General features: G+C 42.1%; 2 protein-coding genes across 5 annotated transcripts in view; one reads left to right on the top strand and one right to left on the bottom strand.

Moving 5' to 3' along the window:
- The window catches only part of zcrb1 (zinc finger CCHC-type and RNA binding motif 1), a 43348-nt gene extending 32779 nt beyond the window's left edge, over window positions 1-10569 (bottom strand). The window contains exon 1 of the mRNA XM_043709072.2: window positions 10382-10569. The gene's annotated coding sequence lies outside the window, so the exon portion shown is untranslated. The remainder of the gene's footprint in view (window positions 1-10381) is intronic.
- Window positions 10570-10728: 159 nt separating this feature from the next.
- pphln1 (periphilin 1) overlaps window positions 10729-25324 on the top strand; it is a 121412-nt gene continuing 106816 nt past the window's right edge. For 2 of the 4 annotated variants that reach the window (XM_087997447.1, XM_087997444.1), the window contains exon 1: window positions 10729-10867. The gene's annotated coding sequence lies outside the window, so the exon portion shown is untranslated. Of the gene's footprint in view, window positions 10868-10959; window positions 11061-11224; window positions 11531-25324 lie in introns of those variants that run through there. The other 2 variants (XM_087997446.1, XM_087997445.1) reach the window with 2 other exon arrangements.

Here is a 25324-nt window from a genome sequence, read left to right as displayed (position 1 = left end):
TCTGCAGTAGCCTACCATGGGGAACCTTATCAAACGCCTTACTAAAATCCATATATACCACATCTACCGCTTTCCCCTCATCAACCTCCTTCGTCACCTTTTCAAAGAATTCAATAAGGTTTGTGAGGCACGACCTGCCCTTCACAAAACCATGCTGACTATCCTTGATCACATTATTCCTATCCAGATGTGCATAAATCCTATCCCTTACAATTCTCTCTAAGACTTTGCCCACAACAGAAGTGAGACTCACCGGCCTATAGTTATTAGGGCTATCCCTACTCCCCTTTTTGAACAAGGGAACCACATTTGCTATCCTCCAGTCTTCTGGGACTACTCCTGTAGACAAAGAGGACATAAAAATCAAGGCCAATGGCTCTGCAATCTCCTCCCTTGCTTCCCAGAGAATCCTAGGATAAATGCCATCAGGCCCAGGGGACTTATCTATTTTCACCTTTTCCAGGATTTCCAACACCTCTTCTCTACATACCTCAAAGCCATCCATTCTACTTATTTGTGCCTCAGTATTCTCATCGACAACAATGCCCTGTTCCTGAGTGAATACTGAAGAAAAGTATTCATTCAGTGTCTCCCCAATCTCTTCCGCCTCCACACGCAACTTCCCCCTACTATCCTTGACTGGACCTATTCCTACCCTAGTCATTCTTTTATTCCTAACATACCTATAGAAAGCCTTAGGGTTTTCCCTAATCCTATCTACTAAGGACCTTTCATGTCCCCTCCTTGCTGCTTTTAGCTCTCTCTTCAGGTCCTTCCTGGCTACCCTATAACTCTCAATCGCCCCAATTGAACCTTCACGTCTCATCTTGAGGTAGGCCGCCCTCTTCCATTTAACAAGGGATTCCAATTCCTTATTAAACCACGGCTCCCTCGCACGACCCTTTCCTTCCTGCCTGACAGGTACATAATTATCAAGGACACTCAATAGTTGCCCCTTGAACAAGTTCCACATATCATTTACACTCTTGCCTTGGAGTCTACTTTTCCAAGCCACACATCCTAAGTCATGCCTCACCGCATCATAATTTCCCTTACCCCAGCTATAATTCTTGCCCTGTAGTACACACTTATCCCTCTCCATCACGAGTGTAAAAATCACCGAATTATGGTCACTATCCCCAAAGTGCTCACCTACCTCTAATTCTAACACCTGGCCTGGTTCGTTACCCAGAACCAAATCCAGTATGGCCTCACCTCTTGTTGGCCTGTCTACATATTGTGTCAGGAAACTCTCCTGCACACATTGAACAAACACTGACCCATCTAACGAACTTGAGCTATAGCTTTCCCAATCAATATCAGGAAAGTTAAAGTCCCCCATAACAACCACCCTATTACTGTCACTCATCTCCTGAATCACCTTCCCAATCCTTTCTTCAATGATTCTAGGACTATTAGGAGGCCTGTAAAAGACTCCTAACAGGGTGACCTCACCTTTCCTATTCCTAACCTCAGCCCAAACTACCTCAGATGGCAAGTCCTCATCCATCGTCCTTTCCACCGCTGTAATACTATCTTTGACAAGCAATGCCACACCTCCCCCTCTTTTACCCCCACCTCTGACCCTACTAAAACATTTAAATCCCGGAACCTGCAACAGCCAATCCTGTCCCTGTTCTAGCCATGTCTCCGTAATAGCCACAACATCGAAGTCCCAGGTACCAACCAACGCTGCAAGTTCACCTACCTTATTTCGTATACTTCTTGCATTGAAGTATACACACTTCAAGCCACTTCCCTGTTTACAGGCACCCTCCTGCTGTCCTTGTCCTTCTAGATGGAAGCAGTCATGGCTTTGAAAGATGCTGTCCGAGATCTTCGGTGAATTTCTGCAGGGCATCTTGTAGATAGTACTCACTGCTGCTATTGAGCATCAATGGTAGGAGGGAGTGGATACTTGTGGATGGAGGGGCAATGAAGCAAGCTGCTTTGTTGTGGGTAGTGTCAAGCTTTGAATGTTGTTGGGGCTGCACTCATCCAGGCAAGTGGGGAATATCCCATCACGCTCCTAACTTGTGCCTTGTAGATGGTGGATGGGTTTTGGAGAGTCAGGTGATGTGCTATTCACTGTGGTATTCCTAGCCTCTGACCTGCTCATATAGCCACTGTGTTTATGTGGCAAGTCCAGCTGAGTTTCTGGTCAATGATAACCCCCAGGATGTTGACAGTGAAGGATTCAGTGATGGTAATATCATTGAATGTCAAGAGGCAGTGGTTAGATGCTCTCTTATTGGTGATGGTGATAGCCTGGCATCTGTGTTGTGTGACTGCTACTTGCCACTTGGTGGGCGGTACGGTGGCACAGTGGTTAGCACTGCTGCCTCATAACGCCAGAGTTCAATTCCCACCTCAGGCGACTGTGTGTGGAGTTTGTACATTCTCCCAGTGTCTGCGTGGGTTTCCTCCAGGTGCCCCGGTTTCCTCCCACAATCCAAAAATGTGCAGGTTAGGTGAATTGGCCTTGCTAAATTGCCCGAAGTGTTAGGTGAAGGGGTAAATGTATGGGTCTGGGTGGTATACGCTTTGGCGAGTTGGTGTGGACTTGTTGGGCCGAAGGGCCTGTTTCCACACTGTAAGTAATCTAATCTAATAAGCACTTGTCAGCCCAAGGCTTGGTAATATCCAGCTCTGTTGCATTTGGCCATTGTAACTGCATCAATATCTGAGGAATATGAATGGTACTGAATACTGTGCTTTCATCATCCAGCTGAAGATTGCTGTGAAAGTTTCAGCTTTATCTTTTGCACTGATATGCTGGGCTCTATCATTGAAGATGTGGATATTTGTGGAGTCCTCCTCCAGCAAACCCACACATAAAACTGGGAAAATATGCAAACTCCACAGACAGTCACCTGACGCAGGAATTGAACCCACGTTCCTGGCACTGTGAGGCAGCAGTGCTAACCACTGAGCCACCATGCTCCCCCTCCAGCAAGTTGTTTAATCATCCACCATCTTTAATAACTACATGTGGCAGGGCTGCACAGCTTAAATCTGATCCATTGGTTGTGGCATAGCTTGGCTCTGTCTATCATTTGCTGCTTATGTTGCTTGGCATGCAAGTAGTCCTGTTTGCTGGCTCCACCAGGTTGACACTTCACCTTGTTATGCCTGGTGCTGTTTCTGGCATGCCCTCCTATACTCTCAATTGAAACAGAGTTGATCCCCTGGCTTGATGGTAATGAGGCCATGAGGCTGCAGATAATGCTGGAGTACAATTCTGCTGCTGTTGATGGCCCACACCATCGCACGGACACCCAGTCTTAAATTTCTCGATCAGTTGGAAGTCTGTCCCATTTAGCACGGTGATAATGCCACACAACACGATGGAGATTATTCTCAATATGAAGGTGGGACTTCATCTCCACAAGGGCTGTGTGGTGGTCACTCTTACCGATACTATCGTAGACAGATGCATCTGCAGCTGACAGATTGGGCAAGGATGAGGTCAAGTATGTTTTTCCCTCTTGGTGGTTCCCACAGTATAGCAGCTATGCCCTTCAGGATCAGATCTGCTCATTCAGTAGTACTGCTGACAAGCCATTCTTCGTGGTGGACATTAAAATCTCCCACCCTGCGTATATCTTGTGCCCTTGCCATCCTCAGTGCTTCCTCCAAGTGTTGTTCAACACGGAAGAGGACCGATTCATTAGCTAAGTATGGACGATACTTTGTAATCAGGAGGTTTTCTTGTCTAACGTTTAACCTGAAGCGACAAGGCTTCATGGGGTCCAGAGTCAAACGTTGAGGACTCTCAGACCAACTCTATCCTGACTGCATACCACTGTGCTGCCACCCGTGCTGTGTCTATCCTGCGAGTGGGATAGAACACATCCAGAGATGGTGATGGTAGCGTCTAGGACAGTCACACTCAGAGAATCACATACCTTATAGACAATGTCCAGGTTACTTCACTAGTCTGCGAGACAATGCTCAAATTTTGTCACTAGCTCCCAGATGTTAGTAGGGATGACTTTCCAGGGTCAACCAGGCTGTTTCTGCCAGTCTTTTTCAGTACCAAGATTGATGGTAGGTTATCTGCCTAATTTCACTTCTTTGAGACTTTGTAGAAATTGGCACAACTGAATGACTAACTAGGCCATTTCAGAAGGCGGTTAAGAGTAATCACATTGCTGTGGGTCTGGAGTCACATATTTGTTTGCCAGACCAGGTGAGGATGGCAGATTTTCTTCGCTGAAGAACATAAGTAAACCAGACTGATTTTTCCGTCAATCAGCAATGGTTTCATAATCAGTAGATTCTTAATTCCAGATTTATTTTTATTGAATTCAAATTCCACCATCTGCCATAGTGGTATTCGAACACAGGTCGTCAGAACATTACCTGGGTCTCTGGATTAATAGTCTAGCGTTAATACCGATTACAATTATACAGGATGTTGATGAGGTGACATGTCAAATACTATGTTCAGGTCTGGTCCTCAAGTTTACATAAGTTTATACCAGCATTGGAAGCTGTTCAAAAAAGATTCATGCAGCTGATTCCTGGGAATGAAGGTTTTTGAAAAATTAATTCACAAGATTGGTTCCTAAGTCAGCATTTACTGCCCATTCCTTGTTGCCTTTGAGAAGGCAATAGTTATGTATTCTTGAACCACTGCAGTCCATTTGCGGTAGGTAGGACCGCAATGTCATTAAGTACTTATCAGAAATAGATGAACCGGTCATGTCTTTATTCATTAGAGTTTAGAAAAATGGGAGATGATCCGTTTGAGATATAAAAGATTTGAGAGGACTGGGCAGGTTGATGTTGAGAAGATATTTCTCTTAGCAGAAGAATCTCAAACATGAATAAGGGGACACTCATTTAAAACAAAAGTTACAAAAGAATTTCTTCTCCGAAATATCTGGAATTCTCTACCTCAAAGTTATGGAGGCTAGATCATTGAAAATATTTAAACAGACAGTAGGAAGACTGTTGAAATAGTGGACTTTAGATTACAAGGAAGTGGCTTGAAAGTAGAGTTAAAGCCTGGGAAAGATAATTTGTTGAATGACAGTGCTGCCTTGAGTCACCGCAGAGCTTACTCCTGCTCTTATTTCTTGTGTTCTTATCCCAGCCAATTTACTTTATAGAAGGAGAGACAGTGGCATATTGGTAACACCAATGGACTAAATTGGGAGGGTTAATGGCAGGAAGGACCTTTTGCTTCAAAGTCACACACCAAATCCATTTTCATTGATATGGAGAGTGATATCATACTGTATCAAAGCAAAAGCCAAAACAGGGAGCAAGGTATAGTATCAGAAAACTAGGAACATGTTGGGCTGGAGCTGACTGCTCTGCTAACCTTGTCAATTTCCAAATTTCAAGCCATTTCGGCTTTGTAGAATTCAGGAACTGATGACATCAGGAACTTTATTCTTGTTTCCCTTAACCTTATACCTTTAATATGTCCAATGGGTTAACTTGCCTCCTGCTATACTGTACCATATTGTTTTAAAGTCCAGCTGCAAATACCCACTAATTCTCCTAACGTTTAATTTTACTTTTGGGATATAGCTCAAGTGTGAAATAATCAATGAGAACTGTATTTAATCGTGGATAATGATGCTTAGATGCCAAGTGTTATTGATTTAGATCCAGTAAAATTTACTTAATAGTCAAATTTAAAACATTCAATGATTACGCGGCTCAGACTGATTCCAAATCCCCCAGGCTATTGAAGGAATGGCTATATCGTATGCGCACTACTGGCTCATATTCACTAACTCTTTTGACATCTGGGGAACTACCAACAAAAAGCAGTATGACTCTTGCAATTCCGATAATTAAGTGGAAGAATTTGGACTTTGGGAATTACAAGCCAGTCAATTTGATGTCAGTTGCAGATGATGTGATTTATGATTCCTTCAAGAATTCAGCAATTATGGAACACAGACAGGGCTTTCGGAAATGAAGGTCCTCTCTCATAATCCTGACTGAGTTCTTGGAGATTAGCAAACCACTGGATGACAAAATCATTTCCAAAATATCTTTGACAAAGTGCCGTATAAAAACCTACTAATAACCATTACATATTTTGGGAATTGTTCAGCAGTGACTGAACTGACAAATTACTTCAACTTTGCAGGCAGATCATCAGGAAGAAGTGTATCTTGCTGCAGGGTCAAGTTACAGGCAGTAAACCACTGTTACTTAGCATTTTTATCATTGATATAGATGGGAGCAATGATGGAACCACTCAATTTTGTGTGACACAATGAGGTGCATACCGATTGAGAATTTGGATCAAATTAATAGATTGCAGATTAACTTATATTTCTATGAGACTATAAAGAAAAAAATGTTGTAAATGTCATTCAGTATTGTTAAGTCATGTTTATGCATCTGGATTTAGACATTTCAGCATGCACGATGAAAGTTAAATCAAGACAGCAACTCATGGTCACAGTTGATTTCACAAATTTCTCTTTGCTGCTTCTCCTTCCCATAAAATACAAAATGAAAACTGCGAAATAAAAATCTAATACAGTATTTACAAAAGCAGCTCTAGTAAAACCAACATTATGGAAGACATGAAAGAATTGGCTCCAAAAAGATAATTCTGCATGTGGTAATCAACTGTGCTACAATAAGAACACAATTTGATGGATAGGTCTCCTATGTATGAAAGGACTATGTGGAATATTCCATCTAATAACGTGGAAGTATAACTACTCCTAGCTGTTCCGCCATTCAGTAAACACATGCCTGGTTCATATGCGCACTCACTCCATCTACTTGCCTTGCCTTTGTATATCTTTTATACACAAAAATATGATGTCAGATTTAGAATCAAGCTGCTGTCTACTGCACTTAAGGGCAGAAGAAAGTGGAACTCTTTCCCGTTACATGAAAAAGGTGCATCTTAAGTTGTGGAGAACTTTGAAAAGGACAAAGCTAAGTTGGTGGAATGGGCATACACATCCTAAGTGGAGTTTCAGGAAGACAGGATCGTGAAGGTAGCATTTGGTATACTTTCCTTTATTGGTCAGATCATTGAGTTTAGGAATTGGGAGGTCATGTCGTAGTCATATAGGACACTGGTTAGGCTATTTTTGGAATATTGTGCAATTCTGGTCAAGAAGGGTTCAGAAAATATTTACAAGGAGGTTGCCAGGGTTGGAGGGTTTGACCCTTGGGAGAGACTGAATAGACTGGGGCTGTTTTGCCTGTTTTCCCTCAATTGGAGATTGAAGGGTGACTGTATCAAGGTTTATGATATCATGAGGGGAATGGATAGGATAAATAGACAAAGTCATTTTCTTGAGTTGGTGGGGAAAGAGTCCAGAACTAGAGGGCATAGGTTTAGGGCGAGAGGGGAAAAATTTAAAAGGGATGCGAGGGGCAACATTTTCACACAGAGTGTGCTGCATATATGGAATGAGCTGTCAGAGGATGAGGCTGGTACAGTTACAACATTTAAAAGGCATCTGGATGGGTATATGAATTGGAAGGGTTTACAGGGATATGGGCCAAATGCAAATGAGACTAGATTAATTTAGGATATCTGGTCGGCATGGATGAGTTGGACCGAAGAGTCTGTTTCTGTGCTGTATATCTCTATGACTCTATAAAGTACAGCACAAGGACAGGCCCTTCAGCCTACCAAGACTGCACTGACATGCGATGCTTTTCTAAACTAAAACCTTTTGCCTCTATACGGTCTGCATCTCCCTTTACCCTGCCTACTCATGCATCTGTCAAGATGCCTCTTAAAATATTGCTATTGTATCTGCTTCTATCACTTCCTCTGATAGCACTTACCATCCTCTGTACAAAAAAAAACTTGTCTCTCCTCCTTTGGCAGAGAAATGTGAAATGGTTCATTTCAGTTGGAAGAACATGGAGCGAATACATAAAAACTCTAAAGGAGGACCAGGCACAGAGGAAACAAGGTGCATAAATCATTGAAAGCAGCAGGACAGATTTAAAGGGTGGTTCATAAAGCATACAGTATCTCAGGCTTTATTAAAAGGGATTCACAGCAAGGCAGTTACTTGCAACTGTATCAAAGACCAGTTTGACCTCAGCTGCAATACAGCATGCAGTGCCACATGGTAGGAAGGATGAAAAAATATCAGTAAGCCCATGGAAAAGATTCAAGAGAATGGTCACAGGGATGAACATGTTCAATTCTGAACCAAGAGTGAAAAGTTGGGACTCTGTTCTTTGGAGAAATGACAAATTAGAGAAAACTAAATTGAGGTATTCAAAATCATGAGGTGTCTGGACGGAGAAGAGAGGGAGAAACTTTTCCCACTCTTGAAAAGATCAAAAATGGGATTGCAAGGATTTAAATGAATTGGTAAAACAAGTAAAAATTAACTTAAACATTGAAAGTGGATTCAGATGTTAACTAAAAAGGAATAATGTGTAGCATTAGGAGGGAAAAACTGAAGAATGGCACAAAGTGAAATGTTCACTTAGAGAGCCAGTGAAGATACAATGGACTGAAGTGGCCTCATTTGTGCTTCAAATTATTCTGCAATATTCAGACCTGAAAGTCAGTAACAAATAGTCAAAACAGAGAAAACAAAAGTGATATTGAGATGTGTGGCATCCATATTTATTGACTCTCAACCACCGAAAACATTGAACAAATCCCAAAAATAAACACCTAACAGCTAGTCACACACATATTCCATTAGCGCAATTTTGTCTCCAATTTCCCAACACATCTTAAAGAGCACATCCACTGGCATCTTGGCAAAGCAACATTGTAGCAATTTTACTTAAGTTTCATTAGCTGCTCATTCTAACCTGTTATTTCTCAGATTTTCAAATCTGCCTTTTAAGTCAGTCAATCGCCTAATTGTTCAGATATTGAATCATATGAAATAGCTGGGAACCTGAGGATTTTGCTACTTAACATGAACTGGTCTTCACTTCACATCCACAAGTGCTTCATAACAAGTAGAAAATAATTAGTTTGCTATCTTTTCCAATTCTTTCCCAAAAAGAGAACAAACAAACCATTTGAGTTTACATTTCTTAGCAGAACTTTTGCATACATGTTTATAATCAAATCAACTCTACCAATCACAAGCAACAGCATTTATACAAAGTGCCTTCAGTGCAGAATGTCCAATTATATTTTGTAAGGGGGTCAGAACTGTATGAAGTAGTAAGAAAAAGGGACAAAGTTCCCTCCAAGACAAAAGCAAAATACTGCAAACCAAAAGTAAAAGAGAAGCTGGAAATACTTAGCAGCTCAGGTTGTGGAGAGAAACAGACATTTCAGATTGATAGGAGCATCAGTTTCCTGAAAGGATGGATTTTGTGAATGCTAAGGGTAGTAAAGGAAATAGAGCAATAAGAGCTCCAAAAGGAGAAAAATAACAACAGTAGGGTAATTTCAGATTCAGTTCAAATAGATTTTAAATTCTGTGGAAAGTGCAGGTAATGCTGAACAACAAAACAGGGAAGGGGAGCCATGCACCAATAGGATTTTATGTGGGATGTACCTGAGCAACTCAATTTTGAACAAATTTCTGAAGATTATAAGGTTTATGAATGATATATGGCAAGGAGGAATCAAATTTAAAGTGGCAAATGCATCCATTCACAATTGCCCCCAAATATGGATCGATGTTACAACCTAGCATTTTTGAGCCTCAAAAATGAAGATGATAATTTGTTAATGAAATTCATATTTTTAAAACAGTTAAATAAAAGTCATCATCAAGTTTGGTTCTCATACTTCACCATATATCCACCTCTTTCCTCAGCTCTCAAACAAATCCTGATGCCCTTTGGTCTGAGATGTCAACAAACTGATAATATGATAGTATTATATGAGATACTTCAATTAACACATTCAAATCCCATTACAACAACTTATGCTATTTTAACTAAATCTTAAATAAAATAAGTCTTAGCAATGATGATTGTGAAGCTATTGAATCATATGAAGTTTGCCTTTCAGGGACAGATATTTCCCTAATGGGCCTGTATGGACTCAAACATACATCAGTGGGTCATTAACAGCTGAAGACTGGCCACAAAATTGGGAGTACTGCCCTAAACACTAATCAAGCAACAGTTTAATATATTGATAGTCATTGAATCATATCCCCCCCCGCAAGTTTTTTCCCCCAACCAAGACCACCACACCAAATTGATGGATTAATTATGTCAGGCAAGTCATTTGATTTGCTTTATTACTTGTAACATGGGGTTCCAATGTGGGCAAAACATGTACTTTCAAGTGATCTACTTCTACGAAGGAAATCACTAAAAATGGTGCTGTTTTATCCACTCATTACCAATAATGCCTAACTCAATTAAAATGCAAAGATGAACTAGAGATAATTCTGCAAGGCTCTCTTAAAATATAAACTTCCAATTTCTTTACCTGGAAAACTTTCCCCCCTTGTTTAAAGTTTCCCCCAGCACAGTCAGGTAGCTCCCTTCACATTTTGAGATGACTCTGTTCACAACACAACACCTCGGCCGCCATGTTGCAGCTGTCGATCCCTTCGCCCTCTCCACGTCGCGCGAGATTTGAAGCTGTCTTGCGGAAAAAGCGGGGGAAACACATATCCCAGATTCTCCGCTTCGCAAAGTGCGGAAAGACTTATACATCTGATCTTCTCCCATGGACACGCGTCTGAAACGATCACAGGCTGACTCGCACCGGGCGGCATTCCGCCGTGGGGGCGCGAGGGGGGCGAGGGACAGACATTGTTTTTGTGTTTGACGTTTCCTGGCATGAGGCGGGCGAAGGAAGGGAGGATGCGTGAATTAAAAGGGGCGGGGAGGGACTAGTTCCTGGTGGTTCATCGTCAAGGTAGTAACTGAGAGATTGCATTCCTTCCCTCACATCTCGTGCTGTTCAAAGGTAAATGTTGAAAATAGTGATTTAGCATGTGAGTAATTCTCAGGCGGGGGTGACTGTGGCGGGGGGGGGGAATGTGGGAGTGACATCTCGCGCGGATCCGGCGGGGGCCGGTTCCGACCCGACGTCAGGGGAACTTGAAAAAGGCTCGAGCCAGGTTCGGCCCGATCGCGCGTTTCCCAACGGCCCCCTCCAGGTAAAGCGAGCGTCTCCCTGGCAACAGGCCGCGCGCCCTTGGCTGCGCCCGCCGGCTCGAGCTGAGCGGGCCCCGTGAGTGCTGGGCGATGGGATGGGGCTGCGCGGGGTGGGTGGGTGAGGAGGTGATGTAGTAAACAGGCGGGTCTGACTGGAACCGGCCGTGCGTAGATCCACGGAGCTCGTGTGTGGTTTGCCCTGTCGTTCAGCTGGGCCCCTTCGTTGTTTGTTATTATTAATATCTGACACTGACGGCCGTGGGATTTCACCGGTGCCTTTATTTCCGCTGGTATCGACTTTTGGTGCATTGCAGGGACAGTCCTGCTAGAATAATCAAAAATCAAACCAGAAAGTACTGAATTTCTTCACAACTGGTAGCATTCCGTGAAGAGGAGGCAGATACGCAGATTTAACGTTTCGAGTCCCGATGTGGCTCTTCCGCGCTGCTGTTGTCACGTTGATGTCAAGCGGGTGCGTTTCAACACACGGCTGATGCCAGAACCCGACCATCAGCCTCTTGTTAACTCTGTCCGTGCATTCCCCCTTTTCCTTTGCCTTCCTTCTCCCTTTGCCCCTCTTCTCCTCCACCCCTTTCCTTTCTCATTCCCCAGTGAACCCAGTGATGTGTGAGGGATCGTTTGTACAGGAGGCGGGCATCTCTCACCACATTGGATTTGACTCAGAGTAGCACTATCTTGCTGTGTGAATTTATGCATTGCGTTTTGTATTTATCAGTGAGATCGTTTTGAGCGACTGTTGCTTTGGTGTATAACTTCAAATTCAGGACGTCAAAATGCTTTCATTTTTGAAGAGCTGACCAGGAGTTATGTACTGTATACCTGTTGATGCAGTTTAATTCCCCAAATCTCGAATATTGTCAGGGTCTCTGCCTCAAGTCATGTCTGTGCTTCTGTTTCGCAGCTAGTCATACAGTCATAGAGATGTAGAGCATGGAAACAGACCCTTCCATCCAACCTGTCAATGCCGATCAGATATCCCAACCCAGTCTAGTCCCACCTGCCAGCACCCGGCCCATATCCCTCCAAACCCTTCCTATTCATATACCCATCCAAATACCTCTTAAATGTTGCAATTGTACCAGCCTCCACCACATCCTCTGGCAGCTCATTCCATACACGTACCACATTTGTACAATTTTGTTACCTTTCAATTTGTAGCATCACAAAAAGTCTGCAATGGATATTTCAACGTCTTGAGTCTGTTGCGTCACTCTGTTTTCTTTTGTTTGGTATCTCAACTCCATACAACTCTCATCACTCCACATCAACCTTTGATCCATTTCCATTGTTGCTCTTTTCAAACAAACATTTATTTCAGTCTTGAAAATTTCAGTTGATCTGTGTTCATTTCCCTCTGACTATATGAATAAATGGTAATTTCGAGCAGACTTCTAAAATTGTGTATTTGATTTTTTTTGCCACCACTTTTCATTGAGGGGGAAAAAATTCTGAATACTGTTGAGAATGATAATTCCTCTGGAGAGAGCAGCCAGAGCTAAGGGACACGGGATTATTCAGAAAGCAAGAGTAATAGGGATTTGTATAGTTAGGGAACACTTGGGTGTCTTTGTGGTTGTAGATTTGAATCCAGGATGGCATATTGCCTTCTGAGTTGTTCCTGAGTGGCTGCAGAGCACTCTGAGGAGGGAAGGTGAATAGGTAAAGGTCATGGTTCATATCAGCAACAGTGACATGGCTAGAAAGAGTTCTGCTGGCACTTTTAGGAAAGTATCCAAGAAGGACCTGCAAAGAAAATAACATCTATTTGGAGAGTTTACATTAACTTGGTATGGGGCCAGAACCTTGGTAACATTAGAAATGTTAATCACCGCGCAAAGAATTGGCAGAGGCATGATACTAAAATTATCATGTATTTGGTATGGTCATAATCAAGGGAAAATGAATAATGTTTGTGTTTACTGTACTTGTACATAAACGAGTGGAGTGCAATAAATTTTAAATTTCAGTCACAGTTGACCATGTGGCAATATGATGATGTGCTGGTGAGAGATTAGTGTCAAAAGGACAAGACTGGATACTAAATATTCTTTGAAACGAGTTATTCAGGTGTGATAATACATGTGCCAGAAAAATCTCATTTTTCTTTTGCGTGATGTCCTTATAAGGTCACAAGGGACTGGGGAGTATTTTAAATTAGGAAAATTGGTTTCTTGATTATGACATTTTGAAATTCCAAGAAGTGCCCATGTGTCCTGAGTTTGCCATGCAGATCAGCTAAGAAGCAACAGGTAGTGAGAAAACTAATTGCAGTTGAGCTGGGTTGTCAGCATTTTCTGTTTGGTGGTTTTAAGCATACTGACAGTTTGTGTAGAGAAGAAATAAGCGAGATTCTATGAATAGAAAAGTTTTCTGATGGAAGTCTTTGATCAGAACTGGTTAAGCAGGTCTCTGGGAACAGAGCAGACACCGTTTATGTTATACAATTGGAAAGAGCTGAGAGATAAAGACAAGAATTATGGATTGTGATAGGACAAGATCTGTTTCTTGCAGAACAACCAGACCATTTAAATGAGTTGGAAAGTGTCACTGGCTTTGTGCCAACAGAACTGTTGTGACCAAAGTGAAGGAGTATTTGTAGAATAAGTACCTTTCTAGTTGGTAACCATGTACCACGTTTGGAGTATTTATAATGGGGGGACTTTAATTATCGTAATATAACCTAAGAAAGGATTGAGTATTTGAAGAATTTTTTGGAAGTTTCTTTAGGAAGGAAGGATCACTAGATCTGGTGTTGGAACAAGTTGATCACTTATTAGTAAAGGAACAAATAAAGTTAAGTATGCAAACATTGTAGGTTAGCTATGAAGAACAAGCAAAGAGCAATTCAGAGTCAGAAAATAATGAATTGAGAAAGATATGCTGATGGAATGGGTAGACAGATTGCATTTAATTTCACTTGCCAAGATTTCAGGGCATATTTGGGGATATGGGATTGGGACATCATAGCTATTACAGAAACTTGGCTGAGGGATGGACAGGACCAGCAACTCAATGTTCCGGATGCTATAGGAAAGTTAGAAAGAGGCAAAAGAGATGGGGATGTGGTGTTTTTGATTAAGGAAAGCATTACTGCTGTGACTAGAGAAGTTGTTTCTGAAAAATTGTCCAGTGAAAATATATGGGTTGAAATTAGAAATAAAAGTGGCATGACAATCTTGATGGAATTGTGCTATAGACTTCTCAATAGTCAGAGGGAAGGTGAGCAACAAATATTTGGAGAGATCTCATGTATGTAAGAATAATAAGATTGTAGATGATTTTAATTTTCCAAACATTGATAGAAACCACCATAATGTGAAAGGTTTGGATGGTGAAGAATTTATTAAATGATACAAGAAAAATGTCTTCATCGAAAGAATGTAAATATTCCTACTCGAGATAGAGCAATCTGATGTTCTCTTGGGTAATAAGACAGGGCAAGTGACTGAAGTGATAACAAGGGAACACTTTGGCTTTAGAATTCTATTGGTTTTAAAATACTTAGAGAAAAGTATAAGCCTTCCATAAAAATAAAAGTTTTTAATTGGAGTAAGGCAAATTTTAATGGAATGAGACAAGAATTTTCAAAGTTGATTGGAGTAGAAAGTTTGCGGTAAAGGCATGACTGATAAGTGGGAGGCTTTAAGAGTGTGATAACAAGAGTTCAGAGTCATTATGTTCCTGTTAGGCTGAAAGGTAAGGCTGGTAGGATTAAAGAACAATGGATGGAATCAAGATATTGAGGTTCTAGTGAGGAATAAAGAATTGTAAATTAGATAAAGAAAACAGAGTTCAAATGAATCTGTTGGACAGTTTAAAGTGTAAGAGCGTTCTTAAGAGATGGATATCGGGAAGGGAAAGGAGGGGATATGAGAGAGTCTATATCGACAAATAACGTTAAGGATAATCAAAGAGATTCTGCATATACATTAAGAGCAAGACAGCAACTAGCGAGCAAGTAAGGGCCCCTTAAAGATTAATAAGGTCATCATTGTGTTGAAATCAGGAGATAAGGGGAGAGTTAAATGAATATTTTGCATCAGTTTTTAATGTGGAGAAATAAATGAAGGCCAGAGAACTCCAGGAAATAAATAGTGATATTTTGAAAATAGTTCCTATGACATAAGAGGAAATGGTGGAGGTCTTAGAAAATATGAAGGTAGATAAATTTCCAGGACTTAGATTAGATTTAGATTAGATTACTTACAGTGTTGACCTTGTGTCTCCCAATACTTTGTGGGGAAGTTAGCGAGAAAATTGTGGGGCCCTTGCAGAAATATTTGTGGTCTTCTATGAATATGGGTAAGATGCTGAATGACTGGAGAGAAGCGTATGTTGTGCCTTTGTTGAAGAAGAGTTGTAAGGAGAAGTCTGGGAACTTTTGACCTGTGAGTCTCACTTTGGTGGTGGGGAGATTCAGATTCAGAATCCCTAAAGTGTGGAAACAGGCCCTTCAGCCTAACAAGTCTACACTGACCCTCCGAAGAGTAACCCACTGAGATCCATTCCCCTACCCTATATTTACCCCTGACTAATGCACCTAATATTCATATCCCTGAAAACTATGGGCAATTTAGCACATCTAACCTGCACATCTTTGGACTGTGGGAGGAAACTGGAGCAACTGGAGGAAACCCACACAGACACTGGGAGAACGTGAAAACTCCACACAGATAGTCGCCCAAGACTGGAATTGAACCTGGTCCCTGGCACTGTTGAGGTAGCAGTGCTAACCACTGAGCCACCGTGCTGCCCCTGTTATTGGAAATGATTCTGAAAGATAGGAGATATATGCATTTGGACAAGCAGAGACCAATAGGGGTAGTCAGCATGGTTTTATGCAAGGGAAATCAAGAGGATTGATAGACATTGTTTACTTGGACTTTAGTAAAGCCTTTGATAAGATTCTGCATGGTAGACTAACTAGTAAAGTTAGATCACACAGGATTCACAGTGAACTTCCAATTGGATACAAAATTGCCATAACAGCAGGAGACAGAATGATGGTGGAGGGTTGTTTTTCGTACTGGATGCCTGTGACCAACAGTATTCCACGGGAATTGATGCTGGGTCCACTTTTGTTTGGCATTTACGTAAATGGTTGAGATGGAAATATAGAAAGCATGGTTAGTATGTTTGTGGATAACACCAAGATTATTGGTAGAATGGACAATGAAAAATGTCCTGGATTAGTGGTGCTGGAAGAGCACAGCAGTTCAGGCAGTATCCAAGGAGCTTCGAAATCGACATTATAATGTTGTCTAAAATTACAAAGAGATCTTGATCATTTGGGTCAATGGGCTGAAGAGTGGCAAATGGAGTTTAGTTTGGATAAGTGTGAGGTATTGCATTTTGGTAAAACGAACAAAGGCAAGACATACACAATTAAAGATAGGGCCTGAGAAACCGAGAAACCTGGCATGCTTGGTGGGCAGCATGGTGGCACAGTGGTTAGCATTGCTGCCTCACAGCGCCAGAGACCCGGGTTCAATTCCCGCCTCAGGCGACTGACTGTGTGGAGTTTGCACATTCTCCCCGTGTCTGTGTGGGTTTCCTCCAAAGACGTGCAGGTTAGGTGAATTGACCATGCTAAATTGCCCGTAGTGTTAGGTAAGGGGTAAATGTATGGGTATGGTGGGTTGCGCTTCGGCGGGTCGGTGTGGACTTGTTGGGCCGAAGGGCCTGTTTCCACACTGTAAAGTAATCTAATCTTGTCTTCATTGCTCAGTCCTTTGAGTTGGGAGGTCATGTTGAAGGTGTACAGGACATTGAGGCCTCTTCTGATGTGTCCAGTTCTGGTCTCCCTGTTCAAGGAAGGATATTATTAAGATGAAGAGTGTTCAGAAGATGTTACCAGGATATTGCCAGAACTGGGGTTATATGTGCGCACATCATTGAATGCAGAAGGGTTAGTAATGTATTTGGAATCTTGGGTTTCATAAATATTTACGTAGAGTTCGAAAACCTGAATGTTATTGTGAACCTTGATCAACTTGAACTGAATTAATCATGGCTTTCAGAGGGGTTTTGGGTAATTATCTGGAGTTAATTCAGTGCCACTGGGAACCAACAGGAATGCTAGTCAGAAACTCATACAACACAGAGATCTTTCAGTCCATGCCGACCAAGTTTCCCAAAATAAACTAGTTCCCTTTTGCCTGCATTTGGCCCATATCCCTCTAAATCTTTCCTACTCATGTACCTGTCCAAATGTCTTTTAAATGTTGTAACTGTACCTCCATCAACCACTTCCTTTGATAGAACGTGATTTGTATATGGAATGAACTATGTGGAAAAGTTGCCTATCGGGTCCCTTTTTAAATTTTTCTCCTCTCACTTCAAAAATTGAGAGTAGCTGAATTATTCTGAGAGTCCTGGCATGGATACAGTGGGTCAATTGGCTTCTTTCTCCTGTAGCCATTCTGTTTTTCTGTGAAATAAATACTTGGAAATCAGGATGTAAATTTGAGAATTAGTTAATCTGTTACGCGACAACAGCAATGCAACAAAATCACAGAATTGAAGGCAATTTGCTAAAGCTTACTATCAACAATAAAATGTATATGCAATTTCTTAGCATAATAAATCCTAGTAAATTTTGAGAAGATTTGTAGCTCAGATTGAGGTTCTGGATGTAAGTTTGCTCGCTGAGCTGGAGTTTTCAGACATTTCGTCGCCATACTAGGTAACATCTTCAGTGAATCTCTGGATGAAGCACCTGTGGCGATGTCCACTTTCTATTTATATGATGCGATTAGACATGAGTTAGGAAGCATGGATTGGGAGCAATTGTTCCATTGTAAAGGCACTATAGACATGTGGAGACTGTTTAAGGAAGAGTTGTTGCAAGTGATGAATAAATATGTCCCTCTGAGACAGGCAAGAAGTGGTAAGATAAAGGAACCTTGGATGACGAGAGCGGTGGAGCTTCTCGTCAAAAGGAAAAAGGTAGCTTACATAAGGTGGAGGAAGCTAGGGTCAAGCTCAGCTCTACAGGATTACAGGCAGGCGAGGAAGGAGCTCAAAAATGGTCTGAGGAGAGCCAGGAGGGGGCAGGAGAAAGGCTTGGCAGAACGGATTAGGGAGAACACAAAGGCATTTTACACTTGTGTGAGGAATAAGAGAATGGTCAAAGAAAGAGTAACGCCGATCAGGGATAGCATAGGGAATTTGTGTGTGGAGTCTGAGGAGGTAGGGGAAGCCCTAAATGAGTTTTTTGCTTCTGTCTTTACGAAAGAAATGAACTTTGTACTGAATGAAACCTTTGAAGAGCAAGTGTGCATGCTGAAATGGAGAGAGATAGAGGAAGCTGATGTGCTGAAAATTTTGTCAAACATTAAGATCGACAAGTCGCCAGGCCCGGACCACATTTGTCCTTGGCTGCTTTGAGAAACGAGAAATGCAATTGCTTCGCCACTTGCGAAGATCTTTGCATCCTCACTCTCCACTGGAGTCGTACCTGAGGACTGGAGAGAGGCAAATGTAATTCCTCTCTTCAAGAAAGGAAATAGGGAAATCCCCAGCAATTACAGACCAGTAAGTCTCACGTCTGTCGTCTGCAAGGTGTTAGAAAGGATTCTGAGGGATAGGATTTATGACCATCTGGAAGAGCATGGCTTGATTAAATGCAGTCAACACGGCTTTGTGAGGGGCAGGTCATGCCTCACAAACCTTAACGAGTTCTTTGAGGATGTGACTAGAATAGTTGATGAGGGTCGAGCTGTGGATATGGTGTATATGGACTTCAGCAAGGCATTTGATAAGGTTCCCCATGTTAGGCTCATTCAGAAGGTCAGGAGGAATGGGATTCAGGGGAACATAGCTGTCTGGATACAGAATTGGCTGGCCAACAGAAGACAGCAAGTGGTAGTAGAAGGAAAATATTCTGCTTGGAAGTCTGTGGTGAGTGGTGTTCCACAGGGCTCTGTCCTTGAGCCTCTATTGTTTGTAATTTTTATTAATGACTTGGATGAGGGGATTGAAGGATGGGACAGCATGTTTGCAGATGACACAAAGGTTGGAGGTGTCGTTGACCGTATAGAGGGCTGTTGTAGGCTGCAGCGGGACATTGACAGATGCAGAGATGGGCTGAGAGGTGGCAGATGGAGTTCAATCTGGATAAATGCGAGGTGATGCATTTTGGAAGGTCGAATTTGAAAGCTGAGTACAGGATTAAGGATAGGATTCTTGGTAGTGTGGAGGAACAGAGGGATCTTGGTGTGCAGGTACATGGATCCCTTAAAATGGCCACCCAAGTGGACAGGGTTGTTAAGAAAGCATATGGTGTTTTGGCTTTCATTAACAGGGGTATTGAGTTTAAGAGTCGTGAGATCTTGTTGCAGCTCTATAAAACTTTGGTTAGACTGCACTTGGAATACTGCGTCCAGTTCTGGTCGCCCTATTATAAGAAAGATGTGGATGCTTTGGAGCGGGTTCAGAGGAGGTTTACCAGGATGCTGTCTGGACTGGAGGGCTTATCTTATAAGGAGAGGTTGACGGAGTTCGGACTTTTTTCATTGGAGAAAAGGAGGAGGAGAGGGCACCTAACCCTGAGGTATACAAGATAATGAGAGGCTTAGATAGTCTCTGGCTATCGATTCTATTTCCCAGGGCAGAAATGACTAACACGAGGGGTCATAGTTTTAAGCTGGTTGGAGGAAAGTATAGAGGGGATGTCAGAGGCGGGTTCTTTACACAGAGAGTTGTGAGAGCATGGAATGCGTTGTCAGCAGCAGTTGTGGAGGCAGAGTCACTGGGGACATTTAAGAGACTCCTCGACATGCATATGGTCACAGAAATTTGAGGGTGCATACATGAGGATCAGTGGTCTGCACAACATCGTGGGCTGAAGGGCCTGTTCTGTGCTGTACTGTTCTACGTTCTATGTTTGGTTTTCCTTGGATTAGTAATGGCATTTCCTGCGGTAATGTCATTTCCTTTGGTGATGTCATTTTCTGTTCTTTTTCTCGGGGGTGGGGGGGTGGTACATGGGATCCAAGTCAATGTGTTTGTTGATAGAGTTACAGTTGGAATGCCATGCTTCTAGGAATTCTCATGCGTCTCTCTGTTTGACTTGTGTTGACTAGGATGGATGTGTTGTCCCAAAGTGGCGCCCTTCCTCATCGTATATGTAAGGATACTAGTGAGTGTGCATCATGTCTTTTAGTGGCTAGTTGATGTTCATGTATCCTGGTGGCTAGTTTTCTGCCTGTTTGTCCAATGTATATTTGTTAAGAGTTCTTGCAAGGTATTTTGTAAATGACATTAGTTTTGCTTGTTGTCTGTATGGGGTCTTTTCAAGTTCATTAGCTGCTGTTTTAGTGTGTTGGTGGGTTTATGGGCTACCATGATGCCAAAGAGTCTGAGTAGTCTGACAGTAATTTCTGAGATGTCTTGTGATGTAGTGGAGCGTGGCTAAGGGTTTCTGGATGTGTTTTGTCTGCTTGTTTGATACTATACAGAACGCAAGCAAAACTAATGTAACTTATGAAATACCTTGCAAGAACTGTAACAAACATACATTGGACAAGCCGGCAGAAAAGTAGCCACCAGGATACATGAACATCAATTAGCCACTAAAAGACATGACCCACTCTAACTAGTATCCTTACATACGGATGAAGAAGGGCACCACTTTGGCTAAGACAAGACATCCATCCTAGGGCAAGTCAAACAGAGACGCACAAGAAATCTTAAAAGCATGGCATTCTAACTGGAGCTCTATCAACAAACCCATTGACTTGGATTCCATTTACCACCCCCTGAGAAAAGGAACAGGAAATTACATCACCAACCCAAGGAAACCCAAACATAGAAAGTGGGCTACGCCACCAGTGCTTCATCCAGAGGCTCACAGAAGATGTTATGTGTATGGTGATGGAACGTCTGGAAACAAACCTTCCAGCTCAGCAACCAAACCTACATCCGGATAATAAACTCCTCCACAGCACTCCGGAGATCAGTTTTAACAAAAAACTGAGCCAGAGAGGGAGTTACTGACCAAAACCATGGTAACTGATTGATTAGTTTAATGCCAGGTCACATGGGAGCAAGAGACATGATGGTACATGGGTTTGGGAAGGAAATTTTAGAGCTTAGCTTTGGGTACCTGAAGGCATGGTACTAAGATGAAAGTTTATATTTTTGGGGACTTTGTTTCTGTAGTAGAGAAGAATGCATTTTTGGTTTTCTGTGCCACAGAGATGACTTGTTTATTTGACATGTCAGAATCCTTTTATTCAAGAGTGGGTCAAAGTAATTTTTGTTTGAAAATGTTGCTAAGTTTCAGAGAGAAGCAGGTGGAGATGGAGCACAAACATGAATTTCTTTTTCGTTAAAGGTTCAATATGAGCAAATTAGTCTTTGTCGATGTCTTTCAGGAAGACACAGTAATGAAGAGAATCCTATCTAGTGAATGTGCACTGAAAAAACACTGATTGGAGCCTTGTCGGTTTATTAAGAAATTTTAAAGAGAAAAATAGGAATGAGACCGCTGGGATTAAGTGTCTGTAAATATTTTGCAGGGAAAACTGGTTGAATTTTTAATTGTTTAAGATGATATTCTTTCCAAATTGTTGTATATAGCCATAGGTTTTGTTCCTTTTCATTGCATAATAAATTTAGTTCTCTTTTTAAAGTACATTGGCAGTCATATTTGAATATGTCCAGTGATTGATCACCACATCAAGCAAATTGAAAAAGTGAAGTCTTACTCACCAGAATTACTATCAGCTGGGATCATAATATTGCAATGCTGAAAATGAGTTGCTGGAAAAGCGATTCTCCTGCTCCTTGGATGCTGCCTGACCTGCTGCGCTTTTCCAGCAACACATTTTCAGCTCTGATCTCCAGCATCTGCAGTCCTCACTTTCTCCTCATAATATTGCAATACCAGGACATAGTTCTCGTAAGGGTGAGACCTGAGCAAGAATGCAAAGAAAGAAAGATCTGCAAACTTGAATCAGGAAGTGCAACAGTAGTTCAGGCTAACGGGTACAGCAGCGGAGCAGACTAGGCTAGAGGAACACAGGCAAAAATTGAAAGAGCGATTCTGGAGTGAAGTCGAGTCTGATCAGAGAGGGGGGAGAGAGACAGTACTCAATGGAACTAAGTTCAATGTTGAGGGAAGGATCGAAGGTAAGGAGCTGGAATAGTTGAATTTGGATTGCAGTCTCATCTTTGATGTCATACATTTTTATTCTGATCAATTTGTTTAGTGGTCGAGTACATTGAATTATAGCAGGAAATCCCTGCCCTTTCAAATGGATATCTGACGCCTTGGTTGGGTGCTCCAAGATACTACAATCATGTGACTACATGTGCAGGAAATGTCTTCAGCTGGACAAGTTTGAGCTTTGGATTTCAGAATTTGAGTGGTAACTGGAGACAATACAATGCATCCACAAGACAGAGAATTTTGTGAATGATATGTTTCTGGAAGTGGTCACAATCCAGCTGAAGGGTGAGCAGATTGAGATGGGATTGATGACTACTAGAGTGTGCAGGAGTCCCCTCCATACATCTCACTTTCCAACTATTTAGGTCTGAATGCTGTCGAGGATGATGATTCCTTTGAAGAATGCAACTTGAGGCAATATTAAAGTGACTCAAATATCGTAGTTGTGGGTGTGGTCGCTGAGCTGGGAAGTTGATTTGCAGGTGTTTTGTCCCCTGTTTAGGTAACGTGTTCAGTGCTTTGGAGCCTCTTAGGAAACACTGCTGTACCGTGTCTTCTGGAATTTATTTTGTTCCATTCCTGCTGCTTCTGGTTGCAGGTTTTGGTTGATTGCTGTAGTAGCCATGGAGTCTGTGGATGAGTGCCATGCTTCTAGAAATTCTCCGGCTGTCCTCTATTTCGCTTGACCTATGATCGTTGTTTTGTCCCAGTCGAATTTGTGGTCCTTGTCATCTGTGTCTGTTGCTGTTAGGAACAACTGGTTATTGCATTCAGTGGCTATTTGTGGATGCCGATTGCTAGTTGTCTGCCTGTTTGTCCTCTGTAGTGTTGCGTGCATTCTAAAAGAACCTATACCTATCATGTGCAAGACAAACATAATTTACAAGATTCCCTGCAAAGACTATATGCAGCATTGTCGGATAAACAGGCAGACAACTAGCAATTTGCATTCACGAGCACCAATGAGCCACTAAACGCCATGACAGCTGTTCCTGGTAGCCGCATGCACAGGTGACAAGGACTACAAATTTGATTGGGACAACACAACGATCTCAGTACAAGCTAAACAGAGGACAGCCAGAGAATTTCTAGAAGTGTGGCACTCCTCCACGGAGTCCATTAAACATGTAGACCTAGACCCAATATACTAGCTATTACAAGGAGCAACTGGAAGTAGCAGGAACGGAACCAAATAAATTCCAGAAGAGAGTACAACAGAGCTTCACAGGAGGCTCCAAAGCACTGAAGATGTGACCTTGACGAGACAAAATGTCTGCAAATCCATTTCCCAGCTTGGCGAACGTACCCAAAACTACGACAACCGGCATGTGAGCTAGAAATCTTTATGCAAACCTTGACTCAACTATAAAAGGGAGCAGGCAGAATATTAGGAAAGCAATAGTGGTGTGAAATTCTTTAAATGTCAATTTCCCCAAACTAGAGTCATAAGAGCTGTACAGACCCTTTGGTCCAACTCGTCCATGCTGACCAGATATCATAAATTAATCTAGTCCTATTTTCCAGCATTTGGCCCATGTCCCTCTAAACCCTTTTTATTCATATACCCATCCAGATGCCTTTTTAAATGTTGTAATTGTACCAGCCTCTGCCACTTTCCTCTGGCATCTCATTCCATACACACACCACCCTCTGTGTGGAAAAAGTTGCCACTTACGTCTCTATTAAATCTTTCCTGTGCCACTTAAACCTATGCCCTCTAGTTTCAGGCTGCCGGTGCCAGGGAAACCCTATTCAGGTTTGCAGATCCATTGTGCCTTTCTATTTACCCTATCCGTACCCCTCATGATTTTATAATCCTTTATAAGGTCATCCCTCTACCTCCAATCTCCAGGGAAAATAGCTGCAGTCTATTCAGTCTGTTCCGATAGCTCAAACCCTCTAACTCTGGCAACGTTCTTTGTAAACTTTTTCTGAACCCTTTCAACTTTCACAACATCCTCCCTATAGCATGGTAACCAGAATTACACACAGCATTCCAAAAATGGCCTAACCAATGTCCTGTACAGCTGCAACTTATTCCCCCAATTCCTATACTCAATGCACTAACCAATAAAGGAGAGCATACCAATGCCGCCTTTACTGTCCTATCTACGTGTGACTACATTTTCAAGGAACTATGAACCTGCACTCCAAGGTGTCTTTGTTCAGCAACACTCCCTAGGACCTTACCATTTTAAGTATATATGTCCAGCCCTGATTTGCCTTTCCAAAATACAGCACCTCATGTTTATCTAAGTTAAACTCCACCTGCCACTCCTCAGCCCATTGGCTGATCAAGATCCCGTTGTACACTGTCTGCTACACCTCCAATTTTGGAGCAATCTTACTGCCATACCTTCAATGTTCACACTGAAGTCATTTATATAAATGACGAAAAGCAGCGGGCCCAGCACTGATCCTTGTACTACACCATTTATTACAGGCCTCCAGTCTGAAAAACAACCCTTCACCATCACCCTCTGTCTGCTACCTTTTTGAGCCAGTTCTGTATCCAAATGGCTAGTTCTCCCTGTATTCATGTGATCTAACTTTGTTAACTAGCCGAGCACGAAGAAGTTTGTCAAATGTCTTCCTGAATTCCATATCGATCACGTCCACCACTCTGCCCTCATCTATCCTCTTTTGTTACTTCAAAACACTAATTCATGTTAATGAGACATGATTTTCCACACACCAAGCCATGTTGACAAACCATAATAAGTCCTTGCCTTTCCAAATACAAATAAATCCTCCAATTTCCTCCAACGTTTTGCCCACCAGCAACGTCAGGATCACCAGTCTATTGTTCCCTGGCTTTTCCTTACTACCATTCTTAAATAGTGGAGCCAGATTAGCCAATCTCCAGTCTTGTGGCACCTCACTTGTGGCTATTGATGATACAAATACAAGGGCCCAGCAATCACTTCCTAGCTTCCCACAGGTTTTAGGGTATACTTGATCAGGTCCAAGGGATTTATCCACTTTTACACATTTTAAGACGTCCAGCACCACCACCTTTGTGATATGGGCATTTTTCAAGATGTCGCTATTTATTTCCCCACTTTCTGT

The sequence above is a fragment of the Chiloscyllium plagiosum genome, unplaced genomic scaffold (assembly GCF_037043375.1).
Source record: "Chiloscyllium plagiosum isolate Xiang-an unplaced genomic scaffold, Cpla_swu_hap1 HiC_scaffold_19, whole genome shotgun sequence".
In the NCBI taxonomy this organism is placed as follows: domain Eukaryota; kingdom Metazoa; phylum Chordata; class Chondrichthyes; order Orectolobiformes; family Hemiscylliidae; genus Chiloscyllium; species Chiloscyllium plagiosum.
This window is presented reverse-complemented; position numbering and strand designations above follow the sequence as displayed.